General features: G+C 39.6%; 1 protein-coding gene across 27 annotated transcripts in view; it reads left to right on the top strand.

Moving 5' to 3' along the window:
- LOC105478710 (CDC42 binding protein kinase alpha) overlaps positions 1 to 18,082 on the top strand; it is a 330,193-nt gene that overhangs the window by 66,132 nt on the left and 245,979 nt on the right. The gene's annotated exons all lie outside the window — the stretch shown is intronic.

The raw sequence follows: 18,082 nt of genomic DNA, 5'->3' as shown, positions 1-18,082 counted from the left end.
AGTGCAGTGACGTGATCTTGGCTCACTGCAACCTCCGCCTCCCGGGTTCTTCCACATCAGCCTCCTGAGTAGCTGGGATTACAGGCACCTACCACCACCCCTGGCTAATTTTTGTATTTTTAGTAGAGATGGGGTTTCACTATGTTGGCCAGGCTGGTCTCGAACTTCTGACCTCAAGTGATCCACCCGCCTCAGCCTCCCACAGTGCTGGGATTACAAGTGTGAGCCACCGTGCTTGGCCCAAAATAGCTATTTTGAGTTCTGTGTCTGAAATGTCATGTGTCTTTGTTTTCTCCAGGATTGATCCCTGATGCCTTATTTAGTTCATTTGATGAGGTCAGGTTTTTGTGGATAGTGTTGATGCTTTTAGATGTTTTTTGGTGTCTGGACATTGAAGAGTTAGGTATTTATTATAGACTTTGCAGTCTGGTCTTGTTTGTACTTGTCTTTCTTGGGAAGGCATTCCAGGTATTTGAAGGGACTTGGGCCCAAAGGCCAGTAACACGGTGGTTTTTGCAGTCTTGTATAGGTATTGCCTTGGTGGTCTTGGATAAGATCCAAAAGAATTCTCTGGATTACCAGGCAAAAACTCTTACTCTTTTCCTTTACTTTCTCCCAAACATATGGAGTCTTTCTCTCTGTGCTGAGCCACCTGGAACTCTGGGGATTTGGTGATACAAGTACCCCTGTGGCCACCATCACTGGGACTGTGCTGGGTCAGACCTGAAGCCCAGCATAGCAAAACCTTAGCATTCTGCCTGATGTTTTATTTTACTATGACTGTGCTGTCATTCAAACCACAATACAAAAAGTCCTTCCCGCTCTTCTCTCCCCTTTCCACATGTAGAGGAGGAGCCCCTCTCTGTGGCCAGCACCATGACTGGTCCATGAGCGGTTCTGCCAGGCCACACCGCCAGTGTTCACTCAAAGCCCAAAAGCTCTTCCATCAGCTTGTGGTGAATGTTGCCAGGCCTGGGACTCACCCTTTAGGCAGTGGGCTTTCCTCTGGCCCAGAGCCAGTCCAGAAATGGTGTCCAAGAGGCTGGACTTGGGGATCTGAAAAGCCTGCCTTTTGCTCTGCCCCACTGTGATACCTGAAAGCAAGACAAAGTTCCCTTTACATTTCCCTCTGCTTTTCTCTAACAGAAGGAGTCTTTCTCGGTGGCCACCACAACTGGGAATGTGCTGGATCTCACTTGAAGCAAGTAGCCTCAGACCTTAAGGCCTTCTCCCTGGGTATTGCTGGTGCCCAATGGCAATTCCGTGCCCAAGAAATCTTTAGTCAGCAGGTGGTGAGTCCTGCCAGGACCGAATCCTTCTTTTCAAGGCAACAGGTTCCCTTTTGGCCCACAGCGTGTCTAGAAATGTCGTCGGGGAGCTAGGGCCTGGAATGGGGGCCTCATGGCTCTGCCTGATGCTCGATTCCAGTGTTGTTGAGCTGGTATCCAAAACGCAAGACAAAGTCGGGGCTGTGCACGGTGGCTCACGCCTGTAATCTCAGCACTTTGGGAGGCCAAGGTGGGCAGATCACCTGAGGTCAGGAGTTCGAGACCAGCCTGGCCAACATGGCGAAGCCCCATCTCTACTAAAAATACAAAAATTAGCTGGGTGAAGTGGTACGTGCCTGTGGTCCCAGCTACTGGGGAGGTTGAGACGGGAGAATTGCTTTAACTTGGGAGGCAGAGGTTGGCAGTGAGCTGAGATGGCGCCACTGCACTCCAGCCCGGGCGACAGAGTGAGACTCCGTCTCAAAAAAAAAAACAAAAAAACCCACAAAAGATGCAAGACAAAGTCCTCTTTACTCTTTGCTCTCCTGTTCTTAAGCAGAAGGAAGCAGTCATTCTGGTTCCCGTGAGCTGCACTGCCTGGGTTGGGGGATGGACAGTTGATGCCTTTCTAGGTCATGTGCAACCCTAGTTCACTGGCTCCAAGCACTAGGGGTTGCCTAGGAATTGGAGTCCTTGTTAGAACACAACTTGACTGACATTCAAGTTTACCTAGGACCCCAGAGCACTTCAGCCTGCAGTGGTGATGCTTGCTGGGAAACTCTCATTCTGACCTGCTGGGATAGGTGACTCCCCTTTGGCTAGAGCTAGTCAAATGTCCCCTCCAAGCATGGCCACTGGCTGAGTCCAGCAGGGCTTCATTCTCTGCTGTGACAGGGCAGCACTGAGTGTCTGTGCTTTCCCTCCCTGAAGTATATTCTCTCTCTCTACCTCATGGCCGTTGCCAGGGAATAGGAAATAGGGGTGGCATCCATGATTCAAGACTGTTTCTCCTGTCTTCCTAATGCCTTTTTTCAAGATACGAAGTTAAAACCAGGTACTGTGATTGTTTACCTGAGTTTTGGTTCTTGTGATAGTGCTTTTCTCTTTGCTGATAGCTTTTAAAATTTGCTGTTCCAGCATGGTGTGGGGGAGCTTGAATGGTGTAGGCTTCTATTCCACTACCTTGCTTCACCACTGGTCACAGCCAGATTTTCACGTTTATATGAACTTGTATAAACCATCAGGCAGTTCAAGATATAGAACATTTCTAGCATTCTGATAGGCTCCCATTGCTCCCCCTGCCATGTGAATAATCACTTCTTTATTAACTATTCTGTTAACTATTCTGACTTCTATCACCCTAGGTTTTTTTTTTTTTTTTTTTTTTTTTTTTTGCTTGCTTTTGAGTTTTATGTTAATGGAATTATGTAATATATACGCTTTGGTTTCTAGCTTCTTGTGCTCAACAGTACACTTTTGTAATTCATTCTTGTTTTTCACTGGTTCACAGTATTTTTCTTAATATGGACATGCCACAAGTTATTTATTAATGGTGTTCAAGTTGTTTATGGTTTTTGGCCATTATGTATAATGCTGTTATGAACATTTTTGTGCATATCTTTTGGGAGATATGAGCACTTATTTGTGTTTGATATAAATTTAGAATTGCTGGGTCACAGGATAGGCTTATTTAGCTTTAGTAGATAATGCCAAATAATTTCCCAAGTGGTTAATTCCCATCAACAGTGTATAAAGGACCCAGTTGCTTTATAACTTCACTAACACGGGTCTTTTTTTTTTTTACTTCAGGTTTTTTTTTTAGTGAGTGAGTAGCTGTATTGTGATATTTCATTTTGCATTTCTTGATAGTGTCTACATTTGAACACATTTTCATATCACTTAGATATCCTTTCCATGAAGTGCACATTTTGGGGTTGGGTAAGTAGGAGTTGCGTGGGTGAGTTGTCTGACTTATCTTCATATTCTAGATTCAGATCCGTTGTTGGAGATGTACACTCATGTGTGTGTGTATATATGTGACACATCTTTTCTGTGGCTTGGCATTTCCCTGTCTCCAAAGATCTTGTATTAAACAAATTCTTAGTGTTAATGGAGTCCAATTAATTAAACTTTTCTTTATAATTAGTGATTTTTGTGTTAAGAAATTTTTTTCTAACCTCGAGGTCATGAACATATTTTCCTCTAATTAAAATAAATTCTTTCTCTGATCTTTCAAGAGAAACCTTTCATATTTAGATGTCTCATCTATCTGGTATTGACTGTTTTGTGTTTTCTGAGGTATAGGTTAAAGTTCACTTTATTCTTAGTGGTTTCTGATTATTGTTTGTTGTAAAGACTACCTTTTTCACATTTAATTGCAAAGGAACTTTTACTTACGTAACTAACCTATGTGTGTTACTTACTAATTTTTAAAAAACAGTTTTCAATGTAGAAATCTTTTTTAAAAACAATTCTTAAGGTCAGGGGTACACTTGCAGGATTGTTAAATAGGTAAACTTGTGTCATGGGCATTTGTTGTACAGGTTATTTCATCGCCCAGATTTTTTTTTTTATTATTATACTTTAAGTTCTAGGGTACATGTGCATAATAACATGCAGGTTTGTTACATATGTATACTTGTGCCATGTTGGCGTGCTGCACCCATCAACTCGTCAACACCCGTCAACTCGTCATTTACATCAGGAATAACTCCCAGTGCAATTCCTCCCCCCTCGCCGCTCCCCATGATAGGCCCTGGTGTATGATGTTCCCCTTCCCGAGTCCAAGTGATCTCATTGTTCAGTTCCTACCTATGAGTGAGAACATGCGGTGTTTGGTTTTCTGTTCTTGCAATAGCTTGCTGAGAATGAGGGTTTCCAGCTGCATCCATGTCCCTACAAAGGACACGAACTCATCCTTTTTTATGGCTGCATAGTATTCCATGGTGTATATGTGCCACATTTTCTTAATCCAGTCTGTCACTGATGGACATTTGGGTTGATTCCAAGTCTTTGCTATTGTGAATAGTGCCGCAATAAACATACGTGTGCATGTGTCTTTATAGCAGCATGATTTATAATCCTTTGGGTATATACCCAGTAATGGGATGGCTGGGTCATATGGTACTTCTAGTTCTAGGTCCTTGAGGAATCGCCATACTGTTTTCCATAATGGTTGAACTAGTTTACAATCTCACCAACAGTGTAAAAGTGTTCCTATTTCTCCACATCCTCTCCAGCACCTGTTGTTTCCTGACTTTTTAATGATCACCATTCTAACTGGTGTGAGATGGTATCTCATTATGGTTTTGATTTGCATTTCTCTGATGGCCAGTGATGATGAGCATTTTTTCATGTGTCTGTTGGCTGTATGAGTGTCTTCTTTTGAGAACTGTCTGTTCATGTCCTTTGCCCACTTTTTGATGGGGTGGTTTGTTTTTTTCTCGTAAATTTGTTTGAGTTCTTTGTAGGTTCTGGATATTAGCCCTTTGTCAGATGAGTAGATTGCAAAAATTTTCTCCCATTCTGTAGGTTGCCTGTTCACTCTGATGGTAGTTTCTTTTGCTGTGCAGAAGCTCTTTAGTTTAATTAGATCCCATTTGTCAATTTTGGCTTTTGTTGCCGTTGCTTTTGGTGTTTTAGACATGAAGTCCTTGCCCATGCCTATGTCCTGAATGGTATTACCTAGGTTTTCTTCTAGGGTTTTTATGGTATTAGGTCTAACATTTAAGTCTCTAATCCATCTTGAATTAATTTTCATATAAGGAGTAAGGAAAGGATCCAGTTTCAGCTTTCTACTTATGGCTAGCCAATTTTCCCAGCACCATTTATTAAATAGGGAATCCTTTCCCCATTTCTTGTTTTTCTGAGGTTTGTCAAAGATCAGATGGCTGTAGATGTGTGGTATTATTTCTGAGGACTCTGTTCTGTTCCATTGGTCTATATCTCTGTTTTGGTACCAGTACCATGCTGTTTTGGTTACTGTAGCCTTGAAGTATAGTTTGAAGTCAGGTAGCATGATGCCTCCAGTTTTGTTCTTTTGACTTAGGATTGTCTTGGCAATGTGGGCTCTTTTTTGGTTCCATATGAACTTTAAAGCAGTTTTTTCCAATTCTGTGAAGAAAGTCATTGGTAGCTTGATGGGGATGAAATTGAATCTATAAATTACCTTGGACAGTATGGCCATTTTCACGATATTGATTCTTCCTATCCATGAGCATGGAAAGTTCTTCCATTTGTTTGTGTCCTCTTTTATTTCACTGAGCAGTGGTTTGTAGTTCTCCTTGAAGAGGTCCTTTACATCCCTTGTAAGTTGGATTCCTAGGTATTTCATTCTCTTTGAAGCAATTGTGAATGGAAGTTCATTCCTGATTTGGCTCTCTGTTTGTCTGTTACTGGTGTATAAGAATGCTTGTGATTTTTGCACATTAATTTTGTATCCTGAGACTTTGCTGAAGTTGCTTATCAGCTTAAGGAGATTTTGGGCTGAGACAATGGGGTTTTCTAAATATACAATCATGTCATCTGCAAACAGGGACAATTTGATTTCTTCTTTTCCTAACTGAATACCCTTGATTTCTTTCTCTTGCCTGATTGCCCTAGCCAGAACTTCCAACAGTATGTTGAATAGGAGTGGTGAGAGAGGGCATCCCTGTCTTGTGCCAGTTTTCAAAGAGAATTTTTCCAGTTTTTGCCCATTCAGTATGATATTGGCTGTGAGTTTGTCATAAATAGCTCTTATTATTTTGAGATACATTCCATCAATACCAAATTTATTGAGCGTTTTTAGCATGAAGGGCTGTTGAATTTTGTCAAAGGCCTCTTCTGTATCTATCGAGATAATCATGTGGTTTTTGTCTTTGGTTCTGTTTATATGTTGGATTACGTTTATTTATTTGCGTATGTTGAACCAGCCTTGCATCCCAGGGATGAAGCCCACTTGATCATGATGGATAAGCTTTTTGCTGTGCTGCTGGATCCGGTTTGCCAGTATTTTATTGAGGATTTTTGCATCGATGTTCATCAGGGATATTGGTCTAAAATTCTCTTTTTTTGTTGTGTCTCTGCCAGGCTTTGGTATCAGGATGATGTTGGCCTCATAAAATGAGTTAGGGAGGATTCCCTCTTTTTCTGTTGAGTGGAATAGTTTCAGAAGGAATGGTACCAGCTCCTCCTTGTACCTCTGGTAGAATTCAGCTGTGAATCCATCTGGTCCTGGACTTTTTTTGGTTGGTAGGCTATGAATTATTGCCTCAATTTCAGAGCCTGCTATTGGTCTATTCAGGAATTCTGCTTCTTCCTGGTTTAGTCTTGGGAGAGTGTAAGTGTCCAGGAAATTATCCATTTCTTCTAGATTTTCTAGTTTATTTGCGTAGAGGTGTTTATAGTATTCTCTGATGGTAGTTTGTATTTCTGTGGGGTCAGTGGTGATATCTCCTTTATCATTTTTTATTGCATCTATTTGATTCTTCTCTCTTTTCTTCTTTATTTTTTTTTATTTTTTTATTTTTTGTTTTGTTTTTTGAGACGGAGTCTCGCTCTGTCGCCCAGGCTGGAGTGCAGTGGCGCGATCTCGGCTCACTGCAAGCTCCGCCTCCTGGGTTTACGCCATTCTCCTGCCTCAGCCTCCTGAGTAGCTGGGACTACAGGCGCTCGCCACCGCGCCCGGCTAATTTTTTGTATTTTTAGTAGAGACGGGGTTTCACCGTGGTCTCGATCTCCTGACCTTGTGATCCGCCCGCCTCGGCCTCCCAAAGTGCTGGGATTACAGGCGTGAGCCACCGCGCCTGGCCTCTTTTCTTCTTTATTAGTCTTGCTAGCAGTCTATCAATTTTGTTGATATTTCAAAAAACCAACTCCTGGATTCATTGATTTTTTGGAGGGTTTTTTGCTTCTCTATCTCCTTCAGTTCTGCTCTGATCTTAGTTATTTCTTGCCTTCTGCTAGCTTTTCAATGTGTTTGCTCTTGCTTCTCTAGTTCTTTTAATTGTGATGTTAGAGTGTCAATTTTAGATCTTTCCAGCTTTCTCTTGTGGGCATTTAGTGCTATAAAATTCCCTCTACACACTGCTTTAAATGTGTCCCAGAGATTCTGGTATGTTGTATCTTTGTTCTCATTGGTTTCAAAGAACATCTTTATTTCTGCCTTCATTTGGTTATGTACCCAGTAGTCATTCAGGAGCAGGTTATTCAGTTTCCATGTAGTTGAGCGGTTCTGATTGAGTTTCTTAGTCCTGAGTTCTAGTTTGATTGCACTGTGGTCTGAGAGACAGTTTGTTATAATTTCTGTTCTTGTACATTTGCTGAGGAGTGCTTTACTTCCAATTATGTGGTCAATTTTGGAATAAGTGTGATGTGGTGCTGAGTAGAATGTATATTCTGTTGATTTGGGGTGGAGAGTTCTGTAGATGTCTATTAGGTCTGCTTGCTGCAGAGATGAGTTCAATTCCTGGATATCCTTGTTAACTTTCTGTCTCGTTGATCTGTCTAATGTTGACAGTGGGGTGTTGAAGTCTCTCATTATTATTGTATGGGAATCTAAGTCTCTTTGTAAGTCTCGAAGGACTTTATGAATCTGGGTGCTCCTGTATTGGGTGCATATATATTTAGGATAGTTAGCTCTTCCTGTTGAATTGATCCCTTTACCATTATGTAATGGCCTTCTTTGTCTCTTTTGATCTTTGATGGTTTAAAGTCTGTTTTATCAGAGACTAGTATTGCAACCCCTGCTTTTTTTGTTGTTCTCCATTTGCTTGGTAAATCTTCCTCCATCCCTTTATTTTGAGCCTGTGTATGTCTCTGCATGTGAGATGGGTCTCCTGAATACAGCAAACTGATGGGTCTTGACTCTTTATCCAGTTTGCCAGTCTGTGTCTTTTAATTGGACCATTTAGTCCATTTACATTTAAGGTTAATATTGTTATGTGTGAACTTGATCCTGCCATTATGATATTAACTGGTTATTTTGCTCGTTAGTTGATGCAGTTTCTTCCTAGCCTCGATGGTCTTTACATTTTGGCATGTTTTTGCAATGGCTGGTACTGGTTGTTCCTTTCTATGCTTAGTGCTTCCTTCAGGGTCTCTTGTAAGGCAGGCCTGGTGGTGACAAAATCTCTAAGCATTTGCTTATCTGTAAAGGATTTTATTTCTCCTTAGCTTATGAAACTTAGTTTGGCTGGATATGAAATTCTGGGTTTAAAATTCTTTTCTTTAAGAATGTTGAATATTGGCCCCCACTCTCTTCTGGCTTGTAGAGTTTCTGCTGAGAGATCTGCTGTTAGTCTGATGGGCTTCCCTTTGTGGGTAACCCGACCTTTCTCTCTGGCTGCCCTTAAGATTTTTTCCTTCATTTCAACTGTGGTGAATCTGGCAATTATGTGTCTTGGAGTTGCTCTTCTCGAGGAGTATCTTTGTGGCGTTCTCTATATTTCCTGGATTTGAATGTTGGCCTGCCCTACTAGGTTGGGGAAGTTCTCCTGGATGATATCCTGAAGAGTGTTTTCCAACTTGGTTCCATTTTCCCCCTCACTTTCAGGCACCCCAATCAGACGTAGATTTGGTCTTTTTACATAATCCCATACTTCTTGCAGGCTTTGTTCTTTTTCTTCTTTTTTCTTTTGGTTTCTCTTCTCGCTTCATTTCATTCATTTGATCCTCAATCGCTGATACTCTTTCTTTCAGTTGATCGAGTCGGTTACTGAAGCTTGTGCATTTGTCACGTATTTCTCGTGTCATGGTTTTCATCTCTGTCAATTCGTTTATGGCCTTCTCTGCATTAATTATTCTAGTTATCAATTCTTCCACTCTTTTTTCAAGATTTTTAGTTTCTTTGCGCTGGGTACGTAATTCCTCCTTTAGCTCTGAGAAGTTTGATGGACTGAAGCCTTCTTCTCTCATCTCGTCAAAGTCATTCTCCGTCCAGCTTTGATCCGTTGCTGGCGATGAGCTGCGTTCCTTTGCAGGGGGCGATGTCCTCTTGTTTTTTGAATTTCCAGCTTTTCTGCCCTGGTTTTTCCCCATATTTGTGGTTTTACCTGCCTCTGGTCTTTGATGATGGTGACGTACTCATGGAGTTTTGTTTTGGGTGTCCTTCCTTTTTGTTAGTTTTCCTTCTAACAGTCAGGACCCTCAGCTGTAGGTCTGTTGGAGATTGCTTGAGGTCCATGCCAGACCTTGTTTGCCTGGGTATCAGCAGCAGAGGCTGCAGAAGATAGAATATTGCTGAACAGCAAGTGTACCTGTCTGATTCTTGCTTTGGAAGCTTCCTCTCAGGGGTGTACTCCACCGTGTGAGGTGTGGGGTGTCGGTCTGCCCCTAGTGGGGGATGTCTCCCAGTTAGGCTACTCAGAGGTCAGGGACCCACTTGAGCAGGCAGTCTGTCCATTCTCAGATCTCAGCCTCCGTGCTGGGAGATCCACTGCTCTCTTCAAAGCTGTCAGAGAGAGTCGTTTGCATCTGCAGAGGTTTCAGCTGCTTTTTTGTTGTTGTTGTTGTTGTTGTTGTTTAGCTGTGCCCTGTCCCCAGAGGTGGAGTCTACAGAGACAGGCAGGACTCCTTTAGCTGCTGTGAGCTCCACACAGTTCGAGCTTCCCAGTGGCTTTATCTACTTAAGCCTCAGCAATGGCGGGCGCCCCTCCCCCAGCCTAGCTGCTGCCTTGCGGGAGATCGCAGAGTGCTGTGCTAGCAATGAGGGAGGCTCCGTGGGCGTAGGACCCTCCCGGCCAGATGTGGGATATAATCTGCTGGTGTGCCCGTTTGCTAAGACCCTTGCTAAAGCGCAGGATTGGGGTGGGAGTTACCCGATTTTCCAGGTGTTGTGTGTCTCAGTTCCCCTGGCTAGGAAAAGGGATTCCCTTCCCCCTTGCGCTTCCCAGGTGAGGCGATGCCTCCCCTGCTTCAGCTCTTGCTGGTTGGGCTGCCGCAGCTGACCAGCACCGACTGTCCTGCACTCCCTAGTGAAATGAACCCAGTACCTCAGTTGAAAATGCAGAAATCACCTGTCTTCTGTGTCGCTCACACTGGGAGTTGGAGACTGGAGCTGTTCCTATTCGGCCATCTTGCTCCGCCCTCCTCATCACCCAGATATTAAGCTCAGTACCCATTAGTTATTTTTTCCTGATCCTCTCCCTCCTCCTACCCTCCATCCTCTGATAGGTCCCAGTGTGTGTTGTTCCCTTCTTTGTGTCCATGTGTACTCATCATTTAGCTCCCACTTACCAGTGAGAACGTGGGGTATTTGGTTTTCTGTTCCTGTGTTAATTTGCAGAGGATAATGGCCTCCAGCTCCATCCATGTCTCTGCGAAGGACATGATCTCATTTTTCTGTGGCTGCATAGTGTTCCATGGTGTATATGTACCACATTTAGAAATCTAGTCCACCATTAATGAGCATTTAGGTTGATTCCATGTCTTTGCTATTGTGAACAGTGCTGCAGTGAATATATGTGTGCATGTGTCTTTATAAGAGAAGAGTTTATATTCCTTTGGGTATATACCCAAGTAATGGGATTGTTGGGTCAAATGGTACTTCTGTTTTTGATCTTTGAGGAAAATATTTTTCAATGTAGATGTCTTGTTCATGTTTCACTAAATTTATGGGTCTGATTTCTTTTCTTTACCTGCCCCAATCCAATTCTTTTTTTATTTAATTTTTTTGAGTCTGATGTTTTTTGGTTAGCTAGTAAAGGATAGTTCTAGAAATCTGTTTTTTATTTTCTTGCTGTGATAGAAATACAATTGGCTTTAAAAATATTAATCTTTTATTTAAGGAACTTGATTATATTAACTTATTCTAGTTTGTACATAAATTTTTTGAATTTTCTATATACTCATCTTGATCTTCAAATAATGATAGCATTTGTTCTTCCCAATATTTATTCCTTTTATTTCTTTTTCCTGTATTATTGTAATAGAGGAGATTTTAATAATGTTGAATTTAAGTGCTGAAACTGGGCATCCTTGTCTGGTTTGTAAATCAGGGGAAAGTGTTCAGCATTTTACTAATGATTAAGAAGTTTGCTACTACTATTTTTTTAAAAAATGATTACTCTTTTTCCTTTTTGTCCTAGTCTGTAGAGAGCTTTTATCGTTAATAGGAGTTAACTTTTATCAAAAGCTCCATCTGTATCTATTTTGATATGATTTTACTATGATATTTGGCTAATGTTGAAATTATAATTTTCAAATATACCAATATTGCAATAGTATAGAAATTCAGTTGTTCCTGATGTGGCCTTTTAATACATAGTTGGGTTTCATTTGCTGATATTTTGTTTATAATTTTTTGTTTATGTGTATGAGAGAGATTGGCCTTTGTCTATTTTATAGTCTTACATTTTGGAACAATATTTAGCTCATAAAACAATTTGGAAAGTGTTTTTTCTCAATTTTCTGAAAGCATTTGTGTAAGATCGGTGTTGTTTCTTTTTAATAATGTCCAGAAGACCTCACTGGTGAAGACGTATGAACGAGGAGCACAAAATCTTTTTGTTGTTTGTTTAGATCTTCTGAGGTAAATTTTACATACATTGAAATACCCTAATTGTATATGTACAGTTGCTTGAGTTTTTGGAAAATGATCACCCTTATCAAGATACAGAATATTTCTGTTACCCTGGGAAGTTTTCCTCCTTGTTGGTTCCCCACAACTTTCATCAAATGGCAACTGCTGTTTTAACTGTAGATTAATTTTGACTGTTTGAAAATTTCATATAAATGGAATTATACAGTATGTACTGTTATGTGTCCACCTTTCACTCAGGATAATGTCCAAGACTCATCCTTGCAATTGCATGTATTAATCCTTTTTATTACTGAGCAGTATACCATTTTATCAATGTTCCACAGTTTATTCATTTTCCTGTTGATGAACATTTGTTTCCAGTGTTTTGGCTGTAACAAATAAAGCTGATATGAATATTCCTGTACAAGTTTTTATGGAAATATGTTTTTGTTTTCCTTGGGTAAATACCTAGAAGTGGAACTGCTATGCTAGATAGTAGCTGCATGTTTAAATTTAAAAGAAACTGGCATACTACTTCCAGTTGAATTGTACCATTTTACATTCCTACTTATGCCCTGTTCTTGCCCAATATTTTTTATTGTTAATCTTAATTTTACCCATTCTAGTGGGTATGTAGTGGTATTCTGTGGTCTTAATTTTCATTGTTGTTTGCATTTGTGTTATATATCAGCATGGGGTTTTTGTGTTATATATATCATGGGGTTTTTGTGTTATATATGTCATGGGGTTTTTGGGTGCCTATTATTCTTACATCTTCGTTTGTGAGGTGTGTGTTCAAATATTTTGCTTAGTCTTTAGAAATTGAAATGTTTGTATTTTTATTGTTGAGCTGTAAGAGTTCTTTGTCAGATGTTTTAGCAATATTTTCTCAGATTGTGTGGTTTGTTCATTTTTAAAACAATTGTTTAATGAGCAGAAGTTTTCAATTTTGAAGGTATAATTTTATCAATTGTTTTCTATTACGGTTAGTATTTCTGTGTTCTAAGAAATCCTTGTTTATGCTCAGATCACAAAGATATCTATGTGTTCTTTTCTAAAAGCCTTCTTTTTTTAACTACTATATTTAGATTGGTGATCCATCTCAAATTCATGTATGATGTGAGATCGGCATTGAGATTCATTTTTTTTTCATATTTGTAGCCAGTTGTTTCAGCACCATTTGTTGAAAAGGCTGTTTTCCCTTTATTAAGTCATTTTAGCATCTTAGTAAAAAAACCATGTGCTCTATTGCTGTCCTCTCTATTCTCTTTATCTCGTTGTCTGCCTTTATGCTAATACCACAGTCGTGATTCCTGTAGCTTTATACTAATGTTGAGATCGTGTAATGAACTCTGAGTGTATAGAGTCCTACTTTGTTCTTTTTCAAGATTGTTTAAATTATTCTAAGACTTTTGCATTTTAGAATCAATGTATCAATTTTTATAAAAGCCTACTGAGTATGCACTGAGTATATAGATACATTTTGGGAGGACCGATATCTTAACAATGTTGAGTCTGTTAGTCTATGAAGCAGGTATTCTCTTTTTTTTTTTAAGGTCTAACTTAATTTTCTCAAGGATGTTTTACAGTTTTAATGTATAGGTCTTCTTCATATTTTCTTAAATTTATTCCAAAGTATTTAAGTTTTTTGAGTCTGATAAATGATATCTTTAAAATTTTTACATTCAAACACTGTGCTGCTAATACGTAGATAATACAGTTGATTTTTGTATCAGACTTCTTTCCTGAGATCCTACTGAAGTCATATATTTTTTAGTAGTTTTGTTGTTGTTTTGGTCCCTGGTCTCTTAGTTTTTCTGTATAAGTAGTCCTACTGTGTGATAGGATTTTCAGAATAAGGTCGCTTCCTTTTTACTTTGCAGACTTTCTGTTTGTTTGTCTTGACTTACTGCACTAGCTTGGACCTCCAATACAGTGTTGAATTGGTGTCATAAGGGTGGACATCCTTACCTTATTCCTGAATTGAGGGAGGAAGAATTCAGTGTTTCACTGTTAAGTATGGTGAAATTATTGTTAGGCAATATTTTGGTAGGTGCCTTTTATCTGATTTAAGAGACTGTCTTCTGTTACTATAATAGTTTGCTGAGAATTTAAAAAATATAGTTATTGATGGGTGCTGAATTCTGTCATAAGCTCTTTCTGTATCTACTGAAATCATTATGTGGATTATTTCTTTTAGTTACTTGATAATAGTGGATTACTTTGATTAATGTTTTAATAGACTTTGTATTTTAGAGCAGTTTTAAGTTCACAGCAAAATTGAGCAGAATGTACAGAGTTCCTGTATACCTCCTGTTCCCACACTTACCCAGCCTTCATCTCCCAAAACACTGAACCAGAACGGTACATTTGTTACAATTCAGGAAACTACATTGACATATTATTATTACCCAAAGTCTGTAGTTTACCTTAGGGTTCACTCTTGATGTTGTACGTTCAGTGGGTTTTGACAAATGTATGTTATGTATCTCCCATTGTAGTATCAAACAGAGTAGTTTCCACTGCCCTAGAAATCTTCTGTGCTTTGTCTGTTTATTCATTTCTCCCTCACCATTGATCCCTGGCCACCATTAGTCTTTTTCTTATTATCTCCATAGTTTTGCGTTTTCCAGAATACTTAGAATGATACAGTAGGTAGCCTGTTCAGATGGGCTTTTCTCAGTAATATGCATTTATGGTTCCTCCATGTCTTTCAGTGGCTTGATAGCTCTTTTCTTTTCAGTGCTGAATAATATTACATTGTCTAGATACACTGTGTGCATTGAACATTCTATGTACATTTGAAAATAATGTTTTTTCTACATTTATTGCTTGTTGTGTTTTATATATCAGTTAGCTCTAGATGGTTGATGCTATCATTAAGCTCTTCCATAATTTCCTAATTTTTGTTTAGTTCTGTCAGTGCTGAGAAGAGGGCTATTAAAGTTTTCAAATATAATTGTGGGTATGTCTGTATTTCCCTGTAGTTTCCTCACTTTTTATTTTATCCATTTTGAAACTTAATTGGTGCATACACGTTCCAATTGTTCATCTTTCTTATACACTGAGTCTTGTATAATGGAATGTTTCCCTTTAAGGTAGTACTGCTTGTTGTGAAGTCTGATTTGCCTCAGTATAGCCAGCTTTCTTAAGATATTAACCTTTTTCATATAGTTAGGTTTTGTATTTTTTCATATATTCTGGTAATCTGTGTATTTTTAAGTGGACTGTTTAGACTGTGGGTCAACAAACTTCTTCTGTAAAGTGACAGTAAATATTTTAGATTTCACAGTTCATATATGTTCTCTGAGGCAACTACTCTTCTCTGTCACTGTAGTGTGAAAAGTAGCCATAGAGAGTTTGCAAATGAATGATGGATGTGGTTGTATTCAAATAAAATTTATTTATAAAAACAGGTAATGGACCAGATTTGACCTTCAGGCCATGGTTTGCTGAAACCTGGTTTAGATGTTTTGTTTGTTTGTTTTTTTAATGAGACAGGGTCTCGCCAGTGTAGTGGTGCCATCATAGCTCACTGTAGCCTCAAACTCCTGGGCTCAAGCTGTCTTCCCACTCACCCTCATAAGTAGCTGGGACTATAGGTGTACCCCACCATGCCCGGCTAATTAAAAAAAATTTGTTTTAAATAGAGATGGGGGTTCTCACTTTGTTGCCCAGGCTGGTCGTGAGCTCCTGGCCTCAAGTGATCTTCCTGCCTCGGCCTCCCAAAGTGTTGGGATTACAGACATGAGCCACTGTATTCGGCTAGACATTTTTTTTTTTTTTTTTGAGACAGAGTTTTGCTCTTGTTGCCCAGGCTAGAGTGCAGCGGCGTGATCTCGGCCCACCGCAACCTCCGCCCCTGGGTTCAAGCAATTCTCCTGCCTTAGCCTCCTGAGTAGTTTGGATTACAGGCATGCACCAGCATGCCCGGCTAATTTTGTATTCTTAGTAGAGATGGGGTTTCTCCATGTTGGTCAGGCTGGTCTCTGACTCCGACTTCAGGTGATCTGCCTGCCTCAGCCTCCCAAAGTGCTGGGATTACAGGCATGAGCCCCCGCGCCCGGCCAATAAAACTTTTAATAAGTGGTCCTGAGACAACTGGATAACCATTTGGAAAAGTCCATTTGTGGAACAAGTTAAAACTCTTACATATTCCAGGGCAAACCACAAATGGATCAAAGATTCAAGTGTAAAAAATTAGACAAACACAACCCAAGTATCCGACGTTAGGCAACTGGTTGAATAAACTATGGTATAGCGACATAACAGAATGCTGTGTAGCTGCAGTCAAGAAAGTTCACTGTACCTATGTAGAGCGATCTCCAGAATATATTGTAAAGTGAATAAAATAAGATGCAGGATAGTATTTAAGTATGTCTCTCTTTGTTAAACAGAGGTAGGTAGAAATATTGTTTACCCTTGTATGCTTATCCAGTAACAATAGAAAGGGAGTCGAGGGAATGGGGTAGACAGGAGTGGGAGTGACACTTCTAAGTGGGAACCTTTTTATTTTTGTTCTGATTTTTTAAAGCATGTAAATGTATTACTCATTTTAAGATATCATGTAATAACTTTTCCAGATTGGGCTGAATTCATGTGCAAGTTTCATGAATCATTTAAGGAAGAAGTAATTCTAAACTTCCCCAGATGATAGAAAAAGAAGGACCATTGCCCATTGCCCAAGTCATTTTATGAGGCTAGCATGACCTTGATTCTAAAACCTGACGTGAAGCAACATAGGAAAGAATACATATTATATGCTTTGTTTTGCTTTGTTTTGTTTTTTTGTGGAGACAGGGTCTCATTCTGTCATCCAGGCTGGGGTGCAGTGGCACAATTATGGCTCACTGCAGCCTCGACCTCTTGGGCTCAGTTGATCCTCATACCTCAGCTTCCTGAGTAGCTGGTACCACAGGCATGTGTCACCACACCTGGCTAATTTTTGTATTTTTTGTAGAGGTAGAGTTTTGCCATGTTGCCCAGGCTGGTCTCAAACTCCCAAGCTCAAGCTATCTGCCCATCTTGGTCTCCCAAAGTGCTGTGATTACAGGCATGAGCCACTGTGCCTGGCTTCATATGATATGCTTCTGTCACAAAAGTCAGGATCATGGTTAACTCCGTTGGAAAGGTGGGGGTTGTGATCAGGTAGGGCTGTGGGGGCAGGGTTCTGTGTTATTGCATGTTCTATTTCTTGATCTGAGTTTTAGTTATATGTTTATATGTTTAGTTATATGTTTAGTTATAGTTGTTCATTTTATCATTGTGTAAACATAATTTGTTTTGTAGTTGTATGTAGGTATGTTATGATCAATTATAAATGTTATAAAATCATTTAAAAAGAAGGTTTAATAATTATGAAACATATGTCTTATAAATTACTTAAAAAATATATACACTAACACTTGATAGATGGAACTTGCGTGGGGAAATAAAAGAACTTTGAACAGTTTAAGATTAGCACTTTTAATATTCCTATATCATAAATTGATAAATCAAGCAGATAAAAAATCAAGACATAGAGGTATTTGTTTTTTTGAAGGGAGAAACTTTTAATGGCACAGTTATTCCAATTCCATGTTAAGATGATTGGTAAAGTAGTGATTTTTAAAAACAGCAAAAGCTGGTTTCTCCCAAATTAGTTTCCCCAAGGGATTAGAGGTCAGTCTGTCAGTCAAATCTATATCCAGTAGGGACCACCCAGTTTTGTTTTAGGCTAGTCTGTTGGGATATATAGTCTAGCTAGCAGAGTTGCAGCTCTAGCAAGTGTTAGAATTGTTCATTCACAGAATCAGCTGAGGTACTTAGAAAGTAAAGATTCTTTAAAAAGAATTATGCTACAGAAAAGAACAGAGAGGATATATGTACAACACAGGAAGACTCAGCTGATTCAGGGACCCCAGTAGAAAGTGGTTTTCTTCATTTAAAAAGCTACTATCATCTCTCCTCTTAACTTACTACAAATCCAGAAAGACAGTACTTGCCAAGAGATACTGATTATATATGGGAATTTAAATCCTCCTTGTTAGGAATTCCATTAGCAATTCTTTTGGAAAACCTGAAATCAAACCCTTTAGGTTCTCACAGAGTTTTACTCTCTGAAGATGCTCTGGTTGGGAGGTTGGTTGGACTAGGAGTTGGAGCAGCAAGCATTGTGTGGAATGCTAGTCTGTGTGAAAGTCCTTATTAGGAAATTTAAAGGGTTCACTTTGCCTTGTCAGTGGTGAAAATCAGTCCTCAAGGAGGCTGAGAGATAGCCAGGTTTGGAGTTATTTTCTGTGTTAGGGACCTCTATATAACCCCCAAAACATAA

Source organism: Macaca nemestrina, chromosome 1, assembly GCF_043159975.1.
Source record: "Macaca nemestrina isolate mMacNem1 chromosome 1, mMacNem.hap1, whole genome shotgun sequence".
NCBI lineage: Eukaryota > Metazoa > Chordata > Mammalia > Primates > Cercopithecidae > Macaca > Macaca nemestrina.
This window is presented reverse-complemented; position numbering and strand designations above follow the sequence as displayed.